This window comes from Mustela lutreola, chromosome 15 (assembly GCF_030435805.1).
Source record: "Mustela lutreola isolate mMusLut2 chromosome 15, mMusLut2.pri, whole genome shotgun sequence".
NCBI classification, from domain to species: Eukaryota; Metazoa; Chordata; class Mammalia; order Carnivora; family Mustelidae; genus Mustela; species Mustela lutreola.
In genome coordinates this window covers 47,496,998-47,510,819 of record NC_081304.1, presented here as the reverse complement: position 1 = coordinate 47,510,819, position 13,822 = coordinate 47,496,998, and the positions used below count along the sequence as shown (strand labels likewise).

General features: G+C 38.9%; 1 pseudogene; it reads left to right on the top strand.

The window, feature by feature from the left end:
* The window catches only part of LOC131815643 (cilia- and flagella-associated protein 251-like), a 46,135-nt pseudogene that overhangs the window by 19,209 nt on the left and 13,104 nt on the right, over positions 1-13,822 (top strand).

The window sequence follows — 13,822 nt, the reverse complement described above, 5'->3', positions numbered from 1 at the left end:
CTGAGTCAAAATCAAGTGTCAGATGCTTAACCAACTGAGACACCCGGGTCCCCGTCACCAGTTTTTTAAAATAGGCTCCACAGCCAGCATGGGGCTGGAACTCAGGACCTTGAGATCAGGAGCTGTGGGTTCTACTGGCTGAGCCAGCCGGGTGACCCTCCCTCAGCACTATCCTATTTTGTTTTACTTGTTTTGTTTGGGGCATATCAGGAATCATAATTGCTTCATTTTTTCTGCCTTGTTTCTGAGAATCATCCATTTTGATTACTGATCTATAATTCACTATTTTCATGCCTATCTAGTCTCTTCTACTTTGAATATAATATAGCTCATTTATCTATCCTACTGATGATGAACATTTTGGTTCTTCTGATCTGTCTTCCACCTACTCACAGCTCTACCAAATCTGTGCTTATCACAGTCACTGGCATTTCCAAGTGAAGCAAGCACTATTACATCGGCATGAGCACCGTTCCCAGTAGGTGCTGAAGACACCTTCCTTGTGTTCACAACCTTCCCTGAGCTACTCTGTGGCCTTATCCTCTTTGACTGCACACCTTCCAAATGCTGGATGTCCTCAGGGTTGAGTTGTGGGAGCTCCTCTTATGGCGACACCTTCTTCCTGGATGTTCTCTTCTCCATTCCCATGACTTTTAAGTCCTGTGCACTCCCAAGATACACCCGAAATCCTTCCTCCCCTCTCCATTTCCACGGCCACCACAGCTCCTTGCATGACTACAACATCCTTCCAGCTGAGCTGTGTTCACTCTTGTTCCAGTCCTTCCTGCCACACTGCAGCAGCCAGAGCGATAGTTCTTAAGTGAGCTGGACAGATCATACCACTCTCTTACTTAAAGTCTTTGAGTGGCTTCCCTTTGTGATGGGGATAACCCTAAGCTTCCCTCCACCCATCTTCCAGCATCTACCCTCCTGTTTATTAATGTCTGTCCATTTGTATTCCCTGGAATTTTACAGAAATGGACTCTTTTTGTGGCAGGTGCTGACTTCTTTTAATCAATTTAATTTTTTTATTTGATTTAATTTTTGAGATTCATCTATGAATGCAAAAATAGTTTATATAGCTTATTTCTCTTTATTCCTCTTTATGTGTCCTTTAAAATGTGAATGCTGAGTAGTCATCAAATGGATATGTCACAATTTGCTGATTCACCTGTTAAAAGACATTTGCTCTGTTTCCTGTTTGTGGCTGTTGAAAACAAAGGTGCATGAACTTTCATGCACAAGTCTTTGTAGGATATATGCTTTCGTTTCACTTAGTAATTATCTTTGTTTCTGAAGGCTATTTGCCCTAACTATAGGGCTGTAGGGTGGTAGTTATTTCCATATGCTGAAGATACTATTGTCTTCAGACTTAACGCCATTTCCGTTAAGAAGTCAACTATCAATCTTATTGTTCCCTCTTCTGAAAGTTATGTATGTCTTTCCCCTCCTACCCCATTCTGGCCGCTTTTAAGGTTTTCTGCTAATTGTTAGCAGCTTTTAAGGATGTGTCTCTATGTATATGGCTATGTTGTTGATTTTTTTAAAAATCCAAAATTGGTGCCTAGCTGGCTCAGTCAGTGGAGTATGTGACTCTTGATCTTGACTTGTGAGTCAAGCTCCATGTTGGGCAAAGAGATTACTCACACACACACAAAAAGGATAAATAAATAAAAATGAAAATCTAAAAAACGTATCTTCTGGAGTTCTTTGAACTTGGAATATCTTTCTTTAGTTTTGCAAAATTCTCTCCCACTACTTCTTTTAACATCGCTTTTATCACCTTTTTTTCTTTCCTCTTCTTTTGGTACTCCAATTATACAGAAATTAGACCTGTCTTGTGCTCTATCTCTCTTATTGTCTATATTGTCTGTTCTTTTGTGCTTTATCCTTCATTGTGGACATTTTATCCTACAATTTATCTTCCCATTGTACTGACTAATTATTTCTTTGGCTATATTTTATTTTCTGTTAAATTATCTTTTGAAGTTTTTTAAATCAATTTTTTTTTTCAGATCTAGAATTTCCGCTTGATACTTTTTAAAAGTTACTGCTGAGATTGCCCATCTTGCCCTCTACTCTCTGGCACATCGTGACCACAGTTATTGTCAAGTCTATTTGTGTCGATGTTATGCCTGCATCTCCTGGGGTCTCTTGCTGATGATTGCTTCCCTCCCGATTGTCAGTTGTTTGGAAATGTCTCTTTCATATGCCTGGTTGTGTTTCATTGGATGCCCAGTGTCATGCTTTAAGAAGTCTAGGAATAATTTGATACTCAGGATGACACTTTCCTCCAAGGAAGATTCACTTTTGCTTCTTGTTGGCATCTGGCAAAGTTCACGAGATTAACTGATTAATTGCATCACTAATTGCAGTGATTTGAGGCTGATTTCCAGCCTTTTTGAGGACTTGTCCATGCATTTACTTCCAACAGTTCTGCCCCACCCCCGGCCACCCCATTCCCCCCACCCCTGCCAAGGCTGATGAGCTGTCCTGAAATTACTTCTCAAACATTAGGTCTGGTCCTTCACATACCTGGAGCAGGCATGGAGTAGGTGATGGTGTGGAGGTTGGAGGAATGGAACTTAAGTTGTGTTTCTAGAAGTTGTCTTCCAGGGCTGCCCCCTGCATCCCTTCAACTCAGGCTGCAGCCACCCCCTCCCATACACATACCCCCACAGGACATGTGCCTCAGTCTCCCCAGGGAGCTCCGTGGTGGTGTGGTTGTTGTTAAGCTTCTGCACTTTGTGGTTTCCTCACTTGCATAGTTACCACAGGGTTGATTTAATGGAAGGGAGCCAGGAGTCCATGCTATTCACCATGTTGGCAGGAATCAGAGACTCTTTCCAGTATTTGCATTCACTCCAAGTTACCTTGTGGCCTTGTCAAATTTAGAAATGTGTATGCAGCAGGTTTTTGTCCAAAAGGGCACAGAGTAAAGGTTATCAGTGAATATTGTGCTACTTTTGCTTGTTCCAATTTACAGATGATGAATTATAATAAGACTAAATAAGAAAGGGGACACATTTGAGGCCAATAATTTTAATGTTCAGGTTTTCAATTCTATTCCTATTGCTTGCAAAATGCTGTTGTCTTTTCTGTTTTATATTCCTACTCATCTATTTAATATAATATAAATATTATTTATTTTTAACATTTAGCTTAGCCAGAGAGAAATAGAAAATTTGTAATAATGTAATATATTTCCATAATTTATATTTCAGAACTATTTTACTTTTAATCCAACAAATAATAAAGAATTGGTGAGCAACAGTAGAACACAAGTAATATATTATTTGTGGGTAAGTAGAAATATTTTGATTTGTCTTAAATGTAGGGACAAGTATATGTTCATTCCCCAAGTAGAGATGTTTTGGTAATGTAACCATACGGTATCTACTTAGGAAGCAATAAATATGTGTTAAAATGCTTTGATTTAATTATAGCATTTACTTTAGTCTCATTGGAAACTAGTGTATTAAGTCAGAAGCAGATAATTTTTTAAATTTATTTTTTATTTATTTTAGGCATAACAGTATTCATTATTTTTTCACCATACCCAGTGCTCCATGCAATCCATGCCCTCTATAATACCTACCATTTGGTACCCCAACCTCCCACCCACCCACCAATTCAAACCCCTCAGATTGTTTTTTAGAGTCCATAGTCTCTCACGGTTCACCTCCCCTTCCAATTTCTCCCAATTCCCTTCTCCTCTGTAACTCCCCATGTCCTCCATGCTATTTGTTATGCTCCACAAATAAGTGAAACCATATGATAATTGACTCTCTCTGCTTTACTGATTTCACTCAGCATAATCTCTTCCAGTCCCATCCATGTTGCTACAAAAGTTGGGTATTCATCCTTTCTGATGGAGGCATAATACTCCATAGTGTATATGGACCACATCTTCCTTATCCATTTGTCCGTTGAAGGGCATCTTGGTTCTTTCCACAGTTAATTTAAATTTCATTTAATTTTTTAAAGTAATGAGGCAAATATTTATTTGAATGTATTTAACATGTTTAAAAAATACAGGGTTTTTCAAGACCTTGGTTTTTACCCCCTTTTAGAAAGGAATTAGCAAACAGATCAGCAATGTGTATACTGACACAGGGCAGAATCATGAGATTAAAAAAACATCAAACTTAAACATAAAATTACCACATGACCCAGCAATTCCTAAATCCAAAGGAATTTAAAACAAATACAAACATACAAACGTTCATAACAGCAGTATAATTGTCAGTAGCCAAAAGATAGAAGCAAACCACATGTCCCGCAGCTAAGGAATGCATAAACAAAATGTGGTCCTTCTGTACAATGGACTATGATTCGGCCATACAAAGGAACAAGGCACTGACACCCACTACGACATGGATGAATCTTGTATACATCATGGTAAAGGAAAGAAGCCATACACAACAAACCATGTGCTGTATGAGTCCATCGATGTGAAATGTCTGGAAGAGGAGAATCCATTGAGACAAAGTACAGAATGGTGGTTGTTGGGCCTAAGGGAGGGGCATGCATGATAACTTAATGGAGGGGGGGTCTTCCTTTTGAGGTGACGAAAATGTCCTGAACTAGACAGAGGGGATGGTGCCCAGCGTTGTTAGTGTACTAAGTGTCCCCGAATTGTACACTTTAAAATGACTAATGGTTGGAATGCCTGGCTGGCTCAGTCAGTGGGGCACGTGGCTCTTGATCTTGGAGTTGTTTGGTGTAGAGATTATGTCAAAATAAAATTGTTATTTATCTATTTATTTATTAAGATTTTATTTGTGTATTTGACAGAGATCACAAGTAGTAACAAGAGGCGGAGGGGAAAGCAGGCTCCTTGCTGAGCAGGGAGCCCAATGTGGGGCTCGAACCCAGGACCCTGGGATCATGACCTGAGCCGAAGGCAGAGGCTTAACCCACTGAGCCACCCAGGCACCCCTCAAAATAAAATCTTTATAATTAATTGAATTTATATTTTAAAAATATTTCAAGCATAAAATCTTTAAAAAAAATAATAAAATGATTAATGGTTAATTTTATGTTATGTGAACTTTACCTCAATGGAAAATGCAAAGCAAAATCAAAAACACTGATTCAGTCACCAATTTTCAGTGCTAGTTGTAACTTCTGGTACTTATTGTAGCTTTAATGCCTTAGAAATGTAGCATTCAGATTTTCATTTACTATCATTTAAAGTCAAAATCATTTGTGGCATTAAAAAAAAAATATTTGCTTTTCTTTCCGAATGCTTTCAGATGTTCCTTGAGGCAGGTTCTCTTATCTGAGGAGGTTGCAAAGCTCTGACCCTGTTTAGATGCATTCCTTTTGATTTTGTGGTTATAGTAGTTCTTTCTCTTAGAAACCAGGTCTTTTTGTAATAGTGATTATTTTTTCTGTACCCCTCAGTATGAAGAGGGAGATATACTTGCTCACAGTGCCCCACGTTTAACAGAAAAAGTGAGTAATGCTTCCTGCATTTTTATATATCAGATGTTGTAGAGAGTAAATATGTGTAAGCTTAGTCACTCTTTATTTGTCTTCATAGTACACCATGGGCAAATCATTGGACATTTTTACTTGGGTCCTTTACTGTATTGAATTGTCAGCTGAAAATAATGGAACCATTGTTCAAAATAAAATATTATGTAAAAGAAATTTGACTACCCTGAGAAAATACCCCCCCAAACGTGATGCCTGTACTAATATATGTGTGCATATGACAAAGAATGAAAAGTTAGTTCGGAGTGATATAATAAAGAGTTGAATGTGAGTGGCTCATTTTTAGGCTATCCAGTTCTCAGAATAATAAAACATGATCTTACATATTTAGACGTTTCAGAGCCAGTACAAAGGTGGTGCATCAGGTGCATCAGGCAAGTTATCTTGCCTGCCTGCTCACCTGGAGCCATTGTTGCATCTGAGGTGGACTCAGGTCCCGTCTCCTGCCACAATTTCTGCATTTGACACCCATGTAAGCTGCCCACAGTGAGCACCTGATGGTGTTTCTTCTGCTTCCTTTCTTCACTCTTGGTAGAATTTATAGAAATTTATTTTTAAGAGGGCATGCAAAAAAAAAAAAATTTGAGATGGATGGATACAAAGATGATTCTGTCCAAACCTCTTTTTCATAAGTCAAAGTTACCAAACAATAAAGTCAATTCTCATTATATGTGGCAGTTATGTTTCACAAAGTCTCTGCAGACCTCAGCGAGTACAAAATCATTGCTCCTAGGAGAGGTATAGGATTAGATTCCTGCCAGCCTCGGGTCATAGCAGTTTCTCCCACAGATAGATACATAACCTTGTCTTATGTGTGTTTTCTTTTGAAGACACCGTGTTTAATACATGATGTTGATGCATTAGCACTGACTCACAGCCAGCAGCTCTGAAACGCATGCCTGAATGACATTTATCTAACTCAGGTATATTCTCTGGAAGGTACGTCATTAGACTGCCTTTCAGTACCATGTTTGCATTAGTTTAAATACTGCTCTCACCAAGAAAAAACACCTCAAAAACGTGACCCATGTGGCAGTAAGCAGACCCTGGAAAGACACTTGTTTACAGTTTGAAAGCTGGAATAAGAAGGCAGTGCATGTCTTCACTGGACTCAGCTAGGAACGTGTGCACAGGGAGAGTCAGATTTTTGCCACTCCGCATTTGCACGTGTCTGCAAACCATCATGAAGGGGCCACAAGGGTTGATTTTGGGGTTATAAATTGTAGCGAGTAGGTGAGTTTGCAAATACAGAATCCACAAGCCATGACAATGCCTTGTATGAAAGTAGAGCAGCTCTTAGGAAGAACTTGATGGCCTCCCTTGACCAGTGATTGTTTTTTGACCCTCCTGTGTTCAGGGCAGAAAAGGTGAGCCCGAGGATCTTCTAAGTGTTGTTAGAGAAGGGGGCAGCAAACTTGCTGTATCACATGTCAAATGAAGGCATTTCTCTGATTGATTCATTCACTGTACATTCATTGTGGGGCTCCACTCACCTCTCTGGGTTCTTTCTACACTTTGTCTCCAAGACATTGCCTAAGAAAGATGGCTCTCATGCCTTATTTTATGTAGCACAGATTTCATGAGGTGTCTGGGGCATGTCTGTGTACAGTACTTAATTTCTACTGATGGGAAAATAGTTCATGGAAAAAGTTTATAGTTATAAGACTGGGATAATTATTTTGTGATCTCTTACAACCGGAGCATGCTTTTGCACAAGACAGACATTAGTCTCTTTTATCAGTCTCTGAAACCTCGGTAAGAGAAGTTGAACAGATATAAACAAGTGGTTAAACACTTTTTCATTGCTTGAAGCAAACATTTTAATGAACCCCGTGCACAGCCCTTCACTTGCTCCTAGCAAACCTTCAGAGGTTCAGCAAATGCCATGGCCTGCACCATGGCAATTCATGGGGAAGAGATTTCCTAGTGATTGTTTTTTTTTTTTTTTATTTTTATCTTTTTTCCTACTGTAAATCAATGTAATTTATAAAATATGCCACACTGACAAATGCTTTGTTTTATATTTATCACCAACGTAATGTGTAATCTGTCTTCTGAAAGGCAGACCTTCAACAAGCTCATGGGAAAATTTAGCCAGTCAGTCTTTCATTTGAATTTAACATGAATACTTTCCATGACAATGGAAGGGAAGCTGGTTGTCTGGGACATCCACTGCCCACCATAGCCTACCTCCGCCTCTGTGGCTTTCCTCAAATCACACCTTGTAAATTGGTCCATTTTCAGAAAGAGGGCATCACTTGTGCCCTCTACAGTGGATCTGTAATTAACTTAATGAAAAAGCAGCAATCAGTAATTATGAAAGTATATTACAACCCTTTTGGATGTATACACATATTTTGTATATGCAGTAAATATTTCTGGAGAAAGTCCTTATTAACTGGGAATGTTTGGTGAGGAAATGAACACAGAAGCGGGATCAAGGGTGGGGGTGGCTTCACCTCTTCTCATGATCTCATTTGTACTAATTGGTTTGCTTTTTAAAAAAAATATTTTTATAAACATATAATGCATTATTAGCCCCAGGGGTACAGGTCTGTGAATCCCCAGGTTTACACACTTCCCAGCACTCACCATAGCACATACCCTCCCCAATGTCCCAACCCCCCCACCTTCTCCCTACCCCCCACCCCCAGCAACTCTCAGTTTGTTTTGTGAGATTAAGAGTCTCTTATGGTTTGTCTCCCTCCCAATCCCATCTTGTGTCATTTATTCTTTCCTACCCCCCAAAGCCCCCACGTTGCATCTCCACTTCCTCATATCGGGGAGATCATATGAGAGTTGTCTTTTTTCCAACTGATTGATTTCACTAAGCATAATACCCTCTAGTTCCATCCATGTCATTGCAAATTGCAAGAATTCATTTCTTTTGATGGCTGCATAGTATTCCGTTGTATATATATACATACCACATCTTCTTTATCCATTCATCTGTTGATGGACATCTAGGTTCTTTCCATAGTTTGGCTATTGTGGACATTGCCGCTATAAACATTTGGGTGCACGTGCCCTTCGGATCACTACGTTTGTATCTTTAGGGTAAATACCCGATAGTGCCATTGCTGGGTCGTAGGGTAGCTCTATTTTCAACTTTTTGAGGAACCTCCATGCTGTTTTCCAGAATGGTTGCACCAGCATGCATTCCCACTAACAGTGTAGGAGGGTTCCCCTTTCTCTGCATCCTCGCCAGCATCTGTCATTTCCTGACTTGTTAATTTTAGCCATCCTGACTGGAGTGAGGTGCTATTTCATTGTGGTTTTGATTTGTATTTCCCTGATGCCGAGTGATGTGGAGCACTTTTTCATGTGTCTGTTGGCCATCGGGATGTCTTCTTTGTGGAAATGTCTGTTCATGTCCTCTGCCCATTTCTTGATTAGATTATTTGTTCTTTGGGTGTTGAGTTTGCTAAGCTCTTTATAGATTTTGGATACTAGCCCTATATCTGATATGTCGTTTGCAAATATCTTCTCCCATTCTGTCAGTTGTCTTTTGGCTTTGTTAACTGTTTCCTTTGCTGTGCAAAAGTTTTTGATCTTGATGAAATCCCGATAGTTCATTTTTGCCCTTGTTTCCCTTGCCTTCGGCGATGTTCCTAGGAAGAAGTTGCTGTGGCTGAGGTCGAAGAGGTTGCTGCCTGTGTTCTCCTCAAGGATTTTGATGGATTCCTTTCTCACACTGAGGTCCTTCATCCATTTTTAGTCGATTTTCATGTGTGGTGTAAGGAAATGGTCCAGTTTCATTTTTCTGCCTGTGGCTGTCCAATTTTCCCAACACCATTTGTTGAAGAGGCTGTCTTTTTTCCATTGGACATTCTTTCCTGCTTTGTCAAAGATTAGTTGACTATAGAGTTGAGGGTCTATTTCTGGACTCTCTATTTTGTTCCATTGATCTATGTGTCTGTTTTTGTGCCAGTACCATACTGTCTTTTTTTTTTTTTTTAAGATTTTCTTTATTTGACAGAGAAATCAGAAGTAGGCAGAGAGGCAAGCAGAGAGAAAGAGAGGAGGAAGCAGGCTCCCTGTGGAGCAGAGAGCCCAACATGGGGCTCGATCCCAGGACCCTGGGATCATGACCTGAACTGAAGGCAGAGGCTTTAACCCACTGAGCCACCCAGGTGCCCCAGTACCATACTGTCTTGATGATGACAGCTTTGTAACAGAGCTTGAAGTCTGTAATGGTGTTGCCCCCAACTTTGGCTTTCTTTTTCAATATTCCTCTGGCTATACGAAGTCTTTTCTGGTACCATATAAATTTTAGGATTATTTGTTCCATTTCTTTGAAAAAAAAAAGGATGGGATTTTGATAGGGATTGCATTAAATGTGTAGATTGTTTTAGGTAGCATAGACATTTTCACAATATTTGTTCTTTCACTCCATGAGCATGAAACATTTTTCCATTTCTTTGTGTCTTCCTCAATTTCTTTCATGAATTCTTTATAGTTTTCTGAGTATGGATCCTTGCCTCTTTGGTTCGGTTTCTTCCTAGGTATCTTATGGTTTGGGGTACAATTATAAATGGGATTGACTCCTTAATTTCTCTTTCTTCTGTCTTGTTGTTGGTGTAAAGAAATGTAACTGATTTCTGTGCATTGATTTTATATCCTGACACTTTACTGAATTCCTGTACAAGTTCTAGCCAATGTGGAGTGGAGTCTTTGGGTTTTCCACATATAGTATCATATCAACTGCAAAGAGTGATAGTTTGACTACTTCTTTGCTGATTTGGATGCCTTCAACTTCTTTTTGTTGTCTGATGGCTGAGGCTAGGACTTCTAGTACTATATTGAATATCAGTGGTGATAATGGATATCCCTGCCGTGTTCCTGACCTTAGCAGAAAAGCTCTCAGTTTTTCTCTATTGAGAATTAATGATATTTGCATTTGGTTTTTCATAAATGGCTTTGATGATATTGAGGTATGTGCCCTCTATCCCTACACTTTGAAGAGTTTTGATCAAGAAGGGATGCTGTACTTTGTCAAATGCTTTTTCAGCATCTATTGAGAGTATCATATGGTTCTTGTTATTTCTTTTATTAATGTATTTTTATCACATTGATTGATTTGCGGATATCGAACCAAACTTGCAGCCCTGGAATAAATCCCACTTGGTTGTGGTGAATAATCCTTTTAATGTTCTGTTGGATCCTATTGGTTAGTATTTTGGTGAGAATTTTCACATCTCTGTTCATCAAGGGTATTGGTCTGTAATTCTCTTTTTTGATGGAATCCTTGTCTGGTTTTGGAATCAAGGTGATGCTGGTCTCATAAAATGAGTTTGGAACTCTTCCTTCCATTTCTATTTTTTTGGAACAGTTTCAGGAAGTAGGAATTAATTATTCTTTAAATGTTTGGTATAATTCCCCTGGAAAGCTCTCTGACCCTGGGCTCTTGTTTGTTTGGAGATTTTTGATGACTGTTTCAATCTCCTTACTGGTTATGGGTCTGTTCAGGTTTACTATTTCTTCCTGGTTCAGTTGTGGTTGTTTATATGTCTCTAGGAATGCATCCATTTCTTCCAGATTGTCAAATTTGCTGGCGTTGAGTTGCTCATAATATGTTCTTATAATTGTTTGTATATCTTTGGTGTTGGTTGTGATCTCTCCTCTTTCATTCATGATTTCTTTTATTTGGGTCCTTTCCCTTTTCTTTTTGATAAGTCTGGCCAGGGTTTTATCAATCTTATTAATTCTTTCGAAGAACCAGCTCCTAGTTTCATTGATTTGTTCTATAGTTTTTCTGGTTTCTATTTCATTGATTTCTGCTCTGATCTTTGTGATTTCTCTTCTCCTGATGGGTTTAGGCTTTCTCTGATGTTCTTTCTCCAGCTCCTTTAGGTGTAGGGTTAAGTTGTTCATTGGAGAACTTTCTTGTTTCTTGAGGAAGGCTTGTATCGCTATATATTTTCCTCTCAGGACTGCATTTGCTGTGTCGCACAGATTTTGAACCATTGTGTTTTCATTATCATTTGTTTCCATGAGTTTTTTTCAATTCTCCTTTAATTTCCTGGTTGAGCCATTCATTCTTTAGAAGGATGCTCTTTAGTCTCCATGTATTTGGGTTCTTTCCAAATTTCCTGTTGTGATTGAGTTCAGTTCTAGCTTCAGAGCAGTGGTCTGAAAATATGCAGGAATGATCCCAATCTTTTGATACCACTTGAGACCTGATGTATGGCCCAGAATGTCATCTATTCTGGAGAATGTTCCATGTGAACTAGAGAAGAATGTGTATTCTGTTGCTTTGGGATGGAATGTTATGAATAGATCTGTGATATTTATCTGGTCCAGTGTGTCATTAAGGCCTTTATTTCCTTGTTGATCTTTTGCTTGGATGATCTGTCCATTTCAGTGAGGGGAGTGTTAAAGTCCCCTACTATTTTTGTATTATGGTCGATGTGTTTCTTTGATTTTGTTCTTAATTGGTTTATATAGTTGGCTGCTCCCATGATAGGGGCATAGATATTTAAAATTGTTAGATCTGGGCGCCTGGGTGGCTCAGTGGGTTAAGCCGCTGCCTTCGGCTCAGGTCATGATCTCAGGGTCCTGGGATCGAGCCCCGCGTTGGGCTCTCTGCTCAGCAGGGGGCCTGCTTCCCTCTCTCTCTCTCTCTCTCTGCCTGCATCTCCATCTACATGTGATTTCTCTCTGTCAAATGAATAAATAAAATCTTTAAAAAAAAAACAGTTTAAAATTGTTAGATCTTCTTCCTGGACAGACCCTTTGAGTATGATATAGTGTCCTTCCTTGTCTCTTAAGTAGTCTTTTGCTTAAAATCTAATTGATCTAAGGATTGCCACCCCAGCTTTATTTTGATGTCCATTAGCATGGTAAGTTGTTTTCCACCCCATCACTTTAAATCTGGTGGTGACTCTGGGTCTAAAATGAGTTTCTCATAAACAACCTATTGATTTTTTTTTAATCCATTCTGATACCCTGTGTCTTCTGATTGGGGCATTTAGTCCATTTACATTCCAGGTAACTATTGAGAGATATGAATTTAATGCCATTGTATTGCCTCTACAGTGACTATTACTATATATTGTCTCTGTTCCTTTCTGGTCTACTACTTTTAGGCTCTCTCATTGCTTAGAGGACCCCTTTCAATATTTTCTGTAGAGCTGGTTTGGTGTTTACAAATTCTTTGTTTTTGTTTGTCTTGAAAGGTTTTTATCTCTCCTTCTATTTTCAATGATAGCTTAGCTGGATATAGGATTCTTGGCTTCATATTTTTGTCATTTAGTGCTCTGAATATATCATGCCAGTTCTTTCTGGCCTGCCAGGTCTCTGTTGATTAGTCTGCTGCTAATCTAATGTTTTTACAATTGTATGTTACAGACTTCTTGTCCTGTGATGCTTTAAGGATTTTCTCTTTGTCTTTAAGACTTGTAAATTTTACCATTATATGACAGGGTGTGGACCTATTCTTACTGATTTGGAGGGGGGTTCTCTCGAACCTCCTGGATTTTGATGCTTTTTCCCTTTGCCATATTAGGGAAAATCTCTACTATAATTCTCTCCAATACCTTCTGCTCCCCTTCTTTTTATTCTTCTTCTGGAATCCCAATTATTCTGACATTGTTTCATCTTATGGTATCACTTATCTCTCGATTTCTCCCCTCATGGTCCAGTAGTTTTTTGTCTCTCTTTTGCTCAGCTTCTTTATTCTCTGTCATTTGGTCTTCTATATCACTAATTCTCTCTTCTGCCTCATTTATCCTCGCAGTGAGAGCCTCCATTTTTTAAATTGCACTTCATTAACAGCATTTTTGAGTTCATACTTGGTTAGCTTTTGTTCTTTTATTTCTCCAGACAGTGTTTCTCTAATAACGTTCATGCCTTTTTCAAGCTTGGCTAGCACCTTGGGAATCATCATTCTGAACTCTAGATCTGACATATTACCAATCTCTGTATTGATTAGGTCCCTAGCCTTCAGTACTGCCTCTTGTGTTTTTTTGTTTTTTGTTTTTTTTTTTTGTGGTGATTTTTTCCACCTTGTCATTTTAATCCAGATAAGAATATATGAAGGAGTGAATAAAATACTAAACGGGTGGCAAAGACCACAGGAAAATGTGCTTTAACCAAATCATAAGAGAACCCAAACCATGGGGGGAAGAAAGTGGGTAAAAAGAAGATCAGGAAAAAAAATTAAACAGTAAACAAACAAAAAATATATATATTAGACTGTTGAATAGAACAGGGTCACCCACTTAATTTGGGGAGTATTTTGGTCTCTTAGAATAAACCACCTCCCCAAATTTTAAAGAATGAAAAGCATATATAAGGGTAAACACAATGAAGGGATGGA